Genomic DNA, 12,485 nt, shown 5'->3' with positions numbered 1-12,485 from the left:
ATATCATGCATTTGGTCTTAATGATTTCTCTTGAATATACTTTTTGAAATTATACTTGATGATAAATATCAAGATATTAAAAGGATGTTATCATGGAATCATGCTTGATGATTTGTTTTATAAAATTTATCTTTCTGTCTTAAATGTTGACACTTGTTTTATTAAAGGTAAAGGCATGCTTATAAGAAGCAAATCACATGAATAGAAATTTATAAAAACGAAATACGATCCTCTATCTTATCGACTTTTCAATAAATCTATGCTTGTCATGTATGAATTTATTGAACGTGACTTTGAGGATGATTTCGGATTTCACAAATGCTTGATTCATACTTATGACATGAGACACATTTTAAATATGAATTATGTTCAATGCTTCAATCATATTATATCTCCCTTAATTCATTTTGTTCTCCTAGATTTATTTACCAAAGAGGAGAATCTTTCGAATGAATGAAATGATACAAATGAATCACTTATCGATATATCTTTTTGAAATATCTTTTTAATGTGATGTTGATAATTTGAGATGCCTATTGGAATTCATGACATGAGATAATTGAATCCTTGACTTACTCTTTATATGGCTTGAAAATAGATGTTTAAAATCTTGCTTGATGAGTTGTTTTATAAGATTTTGCCTTTACGTCTTGAACTTTCATTCTTATCTTGATTTGGCATATAAAGACTAAGGCATGCTTAGATAAAAAAGAATTACTTAAAAAATGCTTTTCCCATCTGATCGAGATTAATGATTTCATGATATTTTGTAAATCTCGAAATTGATTTTGATGACTTGATTATGAGTTTCAAGTTAAGGATTTGATTTGAATGAGTTTTATCTAAATCATAATCTTGATCTTGCAAAATTGGAATCACAAATAATATCTTTTGGTATTCATGAATTGATACTCACAATATGAAAGTATTGGTATTCATGACTTGAATTTGATTGAAACATTGCATGCTTAAATTAATCATTTTCCTATGTTTCAAAAATCCTTTAAATGCCTTATGTGATGATTGAAAATTAATTTGCTTTATGATGAATCACGAATCATGACTTGATCTATAATATTGATATATTTTAATCATAATCCTTGGTTGTATAATTATTTTGCTCTATTAAAAAGATTTGTCGAATGAATCATGTCTTTCTTGAATTTTCTTGATATCATGACATGATTTTGTAATATGGCTTGTATAATGATTAAATTTTTTTAACATTTGATTTCTCCCTTCTTTTCGATAATGATAAAGGGGGAGTTAGTTTACTAGCCTGCATATTTCAAAGGAAGGAAAATTTGCTAGTTCGATCATTTCATTGAAAGAACTTGTTATCATGAACACTACCAATGAATTACAAATCTTGCAATCTAAAGAGAAGCAAAGAATTGCTATCTCGAAAGAAGTAAGAAATTCTATCTTATAATCTAAGTAAATGTACTATCTTGCCTATTTCAAGAAGCAAAACTTGCAACTTGCACATTACAATATGAAGTAAGAATCATGAGCTTACACAAGAAAGCTATCTTGCACTTGCTTTCAAAATTGTTGCTAGCTTGTATGTAGCAAAACTTGTATATCGTAAAAATTACTAGCTTGTAGTCTAAAGAGAAGCAAACAGTTGCTATCTCAAGATGCTAAACATGCTAAACTTGCACTTTGCAATGAAAGCAAAATTGTGAGCTCAAACATTGCAAAGGAAGCAAAATTTGATAGCTTGCAACTTGCATATTTCAAGAAGCAAGAGTTGCTTTTTGAACATCTTAAAACTACTAGCTTGCATGTTCTAAAATGTTGTAAAATATTGTGAAGTAAGACATGTTATTTTACTATCTTGCCTATCTCAAGAAGCAAAAAGTTAACTTGCACATCTAGTAAAACTTATATTTCGAGAAGCAAGAGTTGCTTTCTTGAACATCTCAAAATTGCTAGCTTGCGTGTCTTAAAACGTTGAAAAAATTTTGCTAGCTTGTATATTGTAAACTTGCTATCGTACTACCATGTATATCTTTGATGATAACAAACTTGCATGATGGTAAAAATGGATATTATGTTTTTCATGCAATGAGTTGAACTTATATAACAAATACTTGATTGTGGTACTTCTCCTTTTTGTTGATGACAAAGGAGGAGAAGTATGTTGATGATATGACATGTTATGCATAAGTTTATGATGACATGTTGCTTGAGTTTTTGAATCCAAGAGTTTATATCAATATGGCATATTGATAGGGGGAGTTTGTTTAAACTCCGGGAGTTAAGGTTAACTCCGTCATCAAGTGGTTGCCATCATCAAAAAGGGGGAGATTGTTGAATCTCGTATTTTGATGATGAAACCACTTGATATATGTTTATGATTTAATCTGCATTATGATTTAATCTGCATTTTGAGTGATGCAATGCTTCGATCAGGATGAGACAATTAAAGCAGGAAAAATCATGTTGTGCCGGAGGAACATGTCAGAAGATTGGACGTCGGGCCGGTGGATCGGTCGACGTATCGACAGAAGGCTTTGGGCCGTGGACTCGGGCATCGGGCCAAGAAGAGTGGGTATTGTGCCAAGGATATCGGAGTTGGGGTGTCAACTGGCCGATTGGGTAATAGGCCATAGGAGAGGACGATGCGCCGAATAATCGGACGAAACATCGAGGGACCAATGACATGTCGTACAACTTGGTTAATTGCTTAGGATTAATTATCTCGATCAAAGTTTTATTTTACATGTGCAGGATTAACTACGATGGAAGAAAGATATGTAGCAGGAGTTGCGCCAGAGTCAAGACCATGATCACGTTGGGGGTTCGAGAGTTCGACGGAAGTCCGAACGGTCGTCGGAGGTTCTGCGGGAACAAATCCGAGAAGTCTAGAAGCTTGCCAAAGAAGCTCATCAGAACTCACCAAGTGGATCGTCGCAAGTCCAGGAGTTTGCCGGAAGTCCGCTAGAGCATCACCGAAGGTTCGTCGAATGTTCGCCGGAAGCTTGCCGGAAGAAGCGATTGACGCACCAGAGCAAGTTGCAGTAAATGTCTTAAGAAATATCGTAGTTAGCATGTAGATTAAGTTAGGAATGGGAGGTGATCCCATTAACTTAATCTAGGGGCAATTGTGCCCTTGATAGACCCAAATTGGGCCAAATGGATCAACCCATTCGGACCAGAATTCCTACCAGGTGGTGGCACCACCCAGGAGATGGTCTCCCAGGAAAGCTGGGCGGTGCAACCACCCAGGTCAAGCGGTGGCACCGCCTGGGCTCAGTCTCCGAGCGAGACTGGGCGGTGCAACCGCCCAGTTAGGCGATAGCACCGCCTAGGCTCAGTCTCCGAGCGAGACTAGGTGGTGCAACCGCCCCTATCGGGCGGTGGCACCGCCAGAGCTCGATCTCCGAGCTCTGTTAGGCGGTCGTACCGCCTAGTCTGGCGGTAGTACCGCTAGGACCCCGGAAATCCGGGAGGTGACATTTTTGAGCTCCAAATTCAAACCAGTTTGGGGTCTATATATACCCCACCCTTTCCTACATGAAAGGGCACCGAAAGCTTGATCTTACTCTGTGATTTTATAGCTCAAAAGTGTTGTAAAGGCTAGAAGTTCTCCTCCCTCTTTTCTTCCAAGTTTTGATATTTCAAGAGAGGAGAGAAAATTCTGTAAGGGTTGTCTCCTTAGCCCGTCAAAAGGAGTGAAACTATAAAAGGGTGGTTGGCCTTCGCCTATTGAAGGAATGCCTCTAGTGGACGTCGGTGACCTCATCGGAGGATAAAGCCAAAAGTGGATGTAGGTCAAGATTGATCGAACCACTCTAAATCTCAGTTTGCATTTACTTTCTGCTCTCTATCTTAACTACAAACTACCTCCATAGCTTTACTTTAACTGCACTTCGCCTAATCTAAGTTAAAGCAACTTCTGAATCGGCTTTCATACCGAAATTGCTTTTATTGTGCAAACGTCATATTTTGATTTACAATTACATTTTGTTCTCTATCTTAACTACAAACTATCTCTATATCTTTACTTTAACTGCATCTCGCTTGATCACAAGTTAAAGTGATTTCTGAATCGACCTTCTTACCGAAATCGTCTTTATCGAACGAACATCGTTTTAAATTATCGAAAGTTTTTCGCTGTACTAATTCACCCCGCCCCACCCCCCCCCCCCCCCCCCCTTCTTAGTGCTCTTGATCATAACAATTGGTATCAGAGCCTGGTATTTCTCATTTCGGATTTACACCCGAGAGAAATGACTCTTCATGGCTTTCAAGAGGGCTTATCGGTTGTTCGTCCATCGTTGTTTAACGGATTGGACTACACTTATTGGAAAACTCGAATGAGAGTTTTCTTGATTTCTATGGATTTGGATTCATGGAATATTGTTGAAAACGGTTTTCAACTTCCCTCTAAACCGATGAACGAATGGTCGGATTTGGAGAAGAAGTATTTTTCTTTAAACGCAAAGGCTATGAATGCCTTATTTTACGCTTTGGACAAAAATGAGTTCAATCAGGTTTCTTTGTGCGAAACAGCTTTCGACATATGACACACTATTGAAATCACACACGAAGGCACTTCTAGAGTTAAAGATTCGAAAATCAACTTTTTAATGCATGATTTCGAGCTTTTTCGAATGAAGCCGAGCGAAACCATTGTTGACATGTACACCCGTTTCACGGATGTCGTCAATGGTTTAAAAGCTCTTGGCAAATGTTTCTCGAATTTTGAACTTGTTAGTAAAGTTTTACGATCACTTTCTAAAGCTTGGGAATCAAAAGTAACGGCAATACAAGAAACAAAAGATTTAAATATTTTTTCACTTGAAGAACTTATTGGCTCATTGATGACATATGAAATGATACGCAATGCACATGATGAACAAAACAACCTTCCAAAAAACAGGAAGGATTTGGGACATATAACATTTGAAGACCACTCGAGCATAAGCTCAAGTGATGGTAAACAAAAACTACTCACTAAGAAATTTAAAAAATTTAAGAACAAAAAGAACAGAACTACTTGCTTTGAACGTAAGAAGAAGATTACAAAGTGGGATGAATCAAGCTCCTCTAAAGACGAGGAGAAAATCAAGAAAGGCGAGGTGGCAAACTACGCCTTAACGAGATTCAACGATGAGGTAATCAAAACTCCCTTCATTTATTTTGAAATTACTTGATGTTTTTCATGATGCATTTTCTTTTTTAGAATAATTATTTTTCTTAAAAAATACATATTTAAAAAAAAAATTAAAAATGCAAGATTATGATCATGCTCGTAATTTTGAAAATAATCATGAAAAATACATATTTTATGATAAACAAACAAAATAATTTTGATTGAAAATATGAAATCATGCTATACATGGTTAAGAAGTAATAATGTATATCATGTTGATTTCCATTGTTATTTCTCGATTTTGATTAAATAAAATCATGTTTGAAGAAATGCATAATGATGTAATATTAAACATTTTGATACCATGATTGACAATTTTATGCATGAGATTTTAAGTTATACATGATGATAAGCATGTGTTATTTTCATGAGTGTATTTGAAAAACATATGGCATAACCATGTCCGAATGCATGAAAGTGTTAAATTTCATTTTCGGATTCTCTTGATTTTTGTAATTTAACAAAATTTATTTTTCGATCCTAAACGTTGATGCATGTTTTTTTATTTAACATAAATTGAAAAGCATGCTAACATGAAATCAATCACTTAAAATAAAATACTTAAAAAAGGAAAAATATATTATCAATGAAATCATGAATCTACTTATGTTATGAATTTTGTGAACCATAAAAATGATTTTGGTGATTTGAATTTGAGATGAGTTTTATCAAAATCATGATCTTGATTTCTTAGAATAACATGAGATTTCCCTTCATGATCATCTTGATTATTTAAAAGGAGATTTGTCGAAATGATTCATGAAATTTTTGATTCATGACTTGATCCTTTATTTGTTTATGAGATGGTTGAAATATTTGTACCTTTGAATTCTTTCCTTCTCCTTTCAATTTTTGAATATATACATGTTATATGTTGAAGATTTGAAACCATATCATGCATACCCATGTTGATTTGACAAAATGAACGATGATTTTTCTCTTGAATATGACTTGTGATATGTTTTTTTTTTATGAATCATCATCTTGATTTCTCGATATTCGATACATAAAATTTTATTATGAATCAAGATTTTTTGTTTAATCGATCTCCTAAGATTTTCTTTCGATTATTTATGAGGAGGTTTTTCAAAAAGAAATCATGTCTTTTGGTATTCACATGTTCAAATCTTTCATGATCTTTATGCAATTCCTTGTATTCATGAAATGTTTATCTCATCACCCAACTAATTCTTCTTGATATTCTTTATGTGATGATATGAATGCATGAAATATTCATAAATTTATAATGATGCATGCAATACTTATGATAATGATGTACATGGTGTATTGCATATGATGTGTATTATGAATGCTTTAAATGATGAATGTTTGATATCATGATCAACATGTTGATAAATGCTTAAAAATTTTAATGCTTGAATATCATGTATGATATGCTCATAATGATGATTGATTTATTTGTATCATGCATGAAAAATGAAATGTATGGTTTTGAAAATGTGCATGTTTTAATTTGAAAATATAATGATGCACAAATAAGATTGATACTTACTTTTGTCATGATTTAGAAATTGACGCAAAGGGTCTTCCCTTCTTTTTGACATTGGCAAAGAGGGAGAAATATCGCTAGCTCATCTTACAAAATTTAGAAACATGCACTTTGCAAAGAAAGCAAAATTGCTAGCTCAAACAAAGGAAGCAAATATTTGCTAGCTTACATATTGCAAGGAGAAGAACTTGACATCTTGAACATCACAAAAATTTGCTGCCGTGCATGATGTAAAATTTGCTAGAATTGCTAGCTTGTGATCTAAAGAGAAGAAAAAAGTTGCTATCTCAAAAGAAGCAAATGTGCTATCTTGCCTATCTCAAGAGGCAAAAATGCTAACTTGCATATCTAACAAAACTTGACAAATTTGCATATTTCAAGAAGCAAGAGTTGCTTTCTTGAACATCTCAAAACTGCTAGTTTGTATGTTCTAAAATATTATAAAATTTGCTAGCTTGATGTTGTAGAACTTGCTATCTTACTACCTTGCATATCTATGATGATAGCAAAATTGCATGATGATAAAACTAGAGATTATGTTTATTATGCAACAATTTTAACTCCTACTTCTAAACACATGAGAATTGTACTTCTCCTTTTTGTTGATGACAAAGGGAGAGAAGTATGTTGTTGGTATGTCATGATTTGATCATGACATGTTACTTGGATTTTTAAATCCAAGAGTTTCTATCAATATGGCATATTGATAGGGGGAGTTTGTTTAAACTTCGAGAGTTAAGGTTAACTCCATCGTCGATTGGTTGTCATCATCAAAAAGGGGGAGATTGTTGAATCTTGGATTTTGATGATAAAACCAATCAATATATGTTTATGTTTTAATCTACATTTTGAGTGACGCAGGATGCTTCGATCTGGATGAGACAATTAAAGCAAGAAAAATTATATTGGGCCAGAGGAACATGTCAGAAGATTGGACGTCGGACCGGTGGATCGGTTGACGTATCGACAGAAGGCTTCGGGCCGTGGATTCAAGCATCGGGCCAAGAAGAATGGAGATTGCGCCAAGGATATCGGAGTTGCAGAGTCAACTAGCCGATTGGGCAATAAGCCGTAAGAGAGGACGATGCGTCGAAGAATCGGACGAAGCGTCGATGGACCAATGACATGCTAGACAACTTGATTAGATGCTTAGGATTAATTATCTAGATCGAATTATGTTTTACATGTGCAGGATTAACTATGATAGCAAGACATGAATCAAAATAAAGTCTCGAAGTCAAGATCAAGATCACGTTGGGAGTTCGAGAGTTCGTCGGAAGTCCGGACGTTCATCGGAAGTTCTGCGGGGACCAGCCGAGAAGTCACGGAGCTTGCCAGAGAAGCTCATCAGAACTCGCTAAGAAGATCGTTGTGAAGTCCAGGAGTTTGCCGGGAGTCCGCCAGAACATTGCCGAGAGTTCGTCGGAGGTTCGCCGGAAGATCGCCGGAAGCTCGTCGGAAGAATTGACATAGGGATTTGTTTAGCTTAGAATATATCTTAGGAATCGTAGTTAGCACGTAATTGGGATTGGATTTAGGCCAACCTAATTAGGGTCCAGCTAGGCCCATGTAATCATTGTGTTGGGCCCAATAAGAAGCCCAAACAGTGCCCCAAAAAGACTCACCGTCGTGGCACAGTCTTCGAGGCTATGTCAGGTAGTGGTATCGCCAGTCTGGGTGGTTGTACCGCCCCTAACAGGGTGCCAAGCGGTGGTACCACCCAGCACTCTGCCCCAGGCGGTGGTACCGCTAGACCTGGGCGGTGGTATCACCCAGGATAGTGTCAGTCAAACTGACACTGGGCGGTGGTACCGCCCGAGCCCGGGGAACTCGGGATGAAATATTTTTAGGCTCCAAGTTTGAATCAACTTGAAGCCTATAAATACCCCTCCCATCCTTAGTTAAAACACACAAGCACAGAGAGATTAAAAGAGAGAAAATGCTGTCGCAATCTCTAGAATTTCCCTCCTCTAAATTCTAAGTGTTAGAATTCTGTTTAGAGAGAAGAGTGAGTGCTTGTAAAGGTTGTCTCCTAAACCCGGTAAAAGGAGAAGAGGGGTGTAAGAAGGAGGTTGACCTTCGCCTAGTAAATGAAGATCGTTAGTGGATGCCGGTGGCCTCGACGGAAGAGGAATCAGAGGAGTGGATGTACGTCACGATTGACCGAACCACTATAAACTCCCGTCTTCTCTGGTTTGCATTTTATTTCCTGCTATTACCTTACTTCAAACCCCTTCAATAGCTTACTGCCTTCAATACATTTACGTATGCTTTCAAGTTAAGTTTTCGAAATCGGTTTTACGTCGAAAACGATTTTTATCGTACGAGAGATTTGACGAAGTTGACATTTTTATCCGCTGCACTGATTCACCCCCCCTCTTAGTGCTAACCCTGATCCTAACAGTGTAGTGTCAGTATCAGACTGACACTGGCGGTGGTACCGCCCAACGTAGGCGGTGGTACCATCCGGACCTAGGAAACCTGAGATGATATATTTTTAGGCTCCAAGTTCAAATCAACTTGAGGCCTATAAATGCCCCTCTCATCTCTAGTTAAGAGACATAAGCACAGAGAATTTAAAAGTGAGAAAATGCTGTTGCAATCTATTGAGAAATTCCCTCCTCCACTCTAAGTTTAGAATTCTGTATGAGAGAAGTGAGTGCTTGTAAGGGTTGTCTCCTAAACCTGGTAAAAGGAGAAGAGGGGTGTAAGAAGGAGGTTGATCTTCGCCTATTAAAGGAAGATCGATAGTGGATGCCGGTGGCCTCGACGGAAGAGGAATCGGTGGAGTGTATGTAGGTCACAACGACCGAACCACTATAAAATCAACATGTTCTTCTCTTGTTTGCATTTCTATATTTAAGCAATTTACTTTACTCGAAACTTCTTAACTTGCTTTACATCTATTATGCATCTTCCATACACTTTCAAGCTATCTTTATGAAAATACTTTCAAGTTAACTTCTCTCCGAAATGGTTTTCGTCGGAAACGGTTTTTATCGTGTGAAGGTTTTTCGAACCGACATAGTTTTTACCGCTGCACTAATTCACCCCCCCCCCCCCCCCCCTCTCTTAGTGTCGACCCCGTTCCTAACAATGTAGACTTATATAAATTAACATGAACGATTCATAGAGAAAATAAAAAAATATAAAATTTGGTATACAAATTTAGGAAATCGATTTATGACCTTAAACAAGTCTCTAGACAATTGTGTATAAAATTTTATATATCATTATTTTATTCAGATTTAAAAAAATACTATTGTTATATTAGTTTATATGACGATAACAATGATATTAGTTTATTATACTGAATTATAAAATTTTTCATTAAGAATTTTAATACAGTTGATATGAATGAGGCATCTTACGTTATTAACACTAAGATATTTAGGGATAAATATCAAGGATTACTAAGATCATTTCAGAAATGATATATTGATCGAGGCTTAAAGAGATTTAATATATAGTTTTGTTCAGCAAATGATAAAAGTAAAAAAAATTATTTAGAACAAGTGTTTTTTTAAATGACTTAAATAAATAAATAATATTCTTTATGTATGCAGGAAGTCTATTATATTTTGAAGTCTATACTAGACCGTATATTAATTTTATAGTTAGAATAATGAGTATATATTAAAGTTGCTGATGAATGAAATATTAAATGACTACAAGAAAATTGATAAGATATCTAAAAAGGATAAATGATTATATTTGCATATATATAAAATTTAATCAACTTGAAATAATGGTACTTTCATATATTGATTATGTAAATTACTTCAATAGTAAAAAAGTCTACTTTATATTTTTATATTTATATTAGTTACGACGATAATTTATAAAAAAAAAGTAAAATAATATATTATTATATTATTAATAATAGAAGCTAATTTTGTGATATACTTTGAAACCACTAATCAAGTTTTATGATCATGAAATTTTATCTCAAGACTTGATATACTTAAACTTAATTGCCAAGTCGCTAGGGATACTTTGTGACATATCATAATAGTTTTTTCTTTAAGAATAATAAGTACTTTAGTAGTTTTATGCATTATGATAAAAATTACTTGATGATTAGATAAATAGTTTAAAAATAATTAATATCAATTAAGAACTTAAGTTCTATTGTATTGATTGTTGATCTATTCACTAAAACCTTATACCGAAGTATTTGAAAGAAAATATTTTTATGATTCGGTTTATTAGCAAATCATAAAAAATATGATGATGCATATTTTAGTAGACATTATAATTATTATTCTTATTTACGTAATCAAAATTATTTATTTTTATTATTATATTCACACACACAAATATATTATAGATATGATTTGATTTAGATCAAGTAATAAAATGCTAGATTATATGATCCTATAGGTAAGATATATTATAGATATGATTTGATTTTGATTACAATTATCGACTAATAGAAAGAAAGTCTAGTTATAATAATTTTTTTTAGATTCTCTTAACTATCATTATAGACTTATAAAAGGTTATGACATCCTAAAGATAAAATAATCAGTTATTAAGAGATTATAGATCTTCTTTAATCTCAGTAGCTTAATAATAGGAAGAAGTGAGAAAGAAGTCTACTTGTTTTTGCTATTATAACTTTCAAATATGATGATAGTACACTTTCAAATCAAAAAATATACATTGTAAATTTGATATATTGTTATTTGATTTCAGTTTTTAACATTAAATTTTTTATATAACAATAGTATAATCATGATTTTTATACTTAATATATTAATTTCTTAGCTTACTTCATTAATCTTGATTTAACTCAAGCTCTACCATCAGCATCACTGAGATGATCGTCAGATACCGATATCTAACAAGCTTAAGATGTAATGAAACAACTCCAACATATATGAATTCTAATTTCTTTTAAAAGTACCTATACATATATGTATATAATATAATTGTTGCGTTTGCTCAATAGTCGTCAAATCAACACTGTTTGATTCATAATCTACTACGGAGGTCTGCAACCACTAATTAATCAAGCTGATAGATCTCTTTGTTCGGTGTTAATTATGCAAATGAGATATAGTTGTCCATCTTTTTCAGCGCCAATTGTCAATCAAGTTGTGACTATATATTTGACAACATACGTAACTGAATTCTCTTCTTTCTCCGAAAGAAACTTAAGAGTCGTTCTCTATCCACATCGTTTCATGATACACACAAGTGAATCTTATCTCAATGAAAGATATGCTTTACTTAGTAAGCATACACCAATAGATTTAACTAAAAACAGTTTGATTGGATTATGTGATTTATCTTATATATTTTTTTATTTAATCTTTTGATTCAATTATATATTAATAGAAAAAAAAATATTTATCTAATCATGACTTAGACACGTGATAACATGGTCACGAAAAGACAAAGGGTTTAGTAGCTATTAAATTGTGTAGATATCAGTCCTAAGAATATTCCTTTCGCTAAAAAAGTCTACAAGGATATTATAATCAAAATCAATTATTATCTATTTAAAATTCTCGTCTTCTATTTCAAGACTGATTAGAGCATATGAGAGATCGCATTGGTATCCCCACTCAACCTCAGCCTTTGTGTAACTCGGCATCCGATCGAGTTCTTAAGATTTTCTTAGCTCCACTCACATCCACCACGACATGTATAAATATGTATTTAATTGTAAATGTTTGGTGTACAGGTTGTGTTTTATCGTAAAATGATGCTTGGATCGAGTCTGACTCGTGTTCGACTTCAATGGGCGTGAATCATCGACGTGATTCGTGGCTTTTCGGTGAACCAGAAAATCCGATCTTAGGG

This window comes from Musa acuminata, chromosome BXJ2-8, assembly GCF_036884655.1.
Source record: "Musa acuminata AAA Group cultivar baxijiao chromosome BXJ2-8, Cavendish_Baxijiao_AAA, whole genome shotgun sequence".
In the NCBI taxonomy this organism is placed as follows: Eukaryota; Viridiplantae; Streptophyta; class Magnoliopsida; order Zingiberales; family Musaceae; genus Musa; species Musa acuminata.
This window is presented reverse-complemented; position numbering follows the sequence as displayed.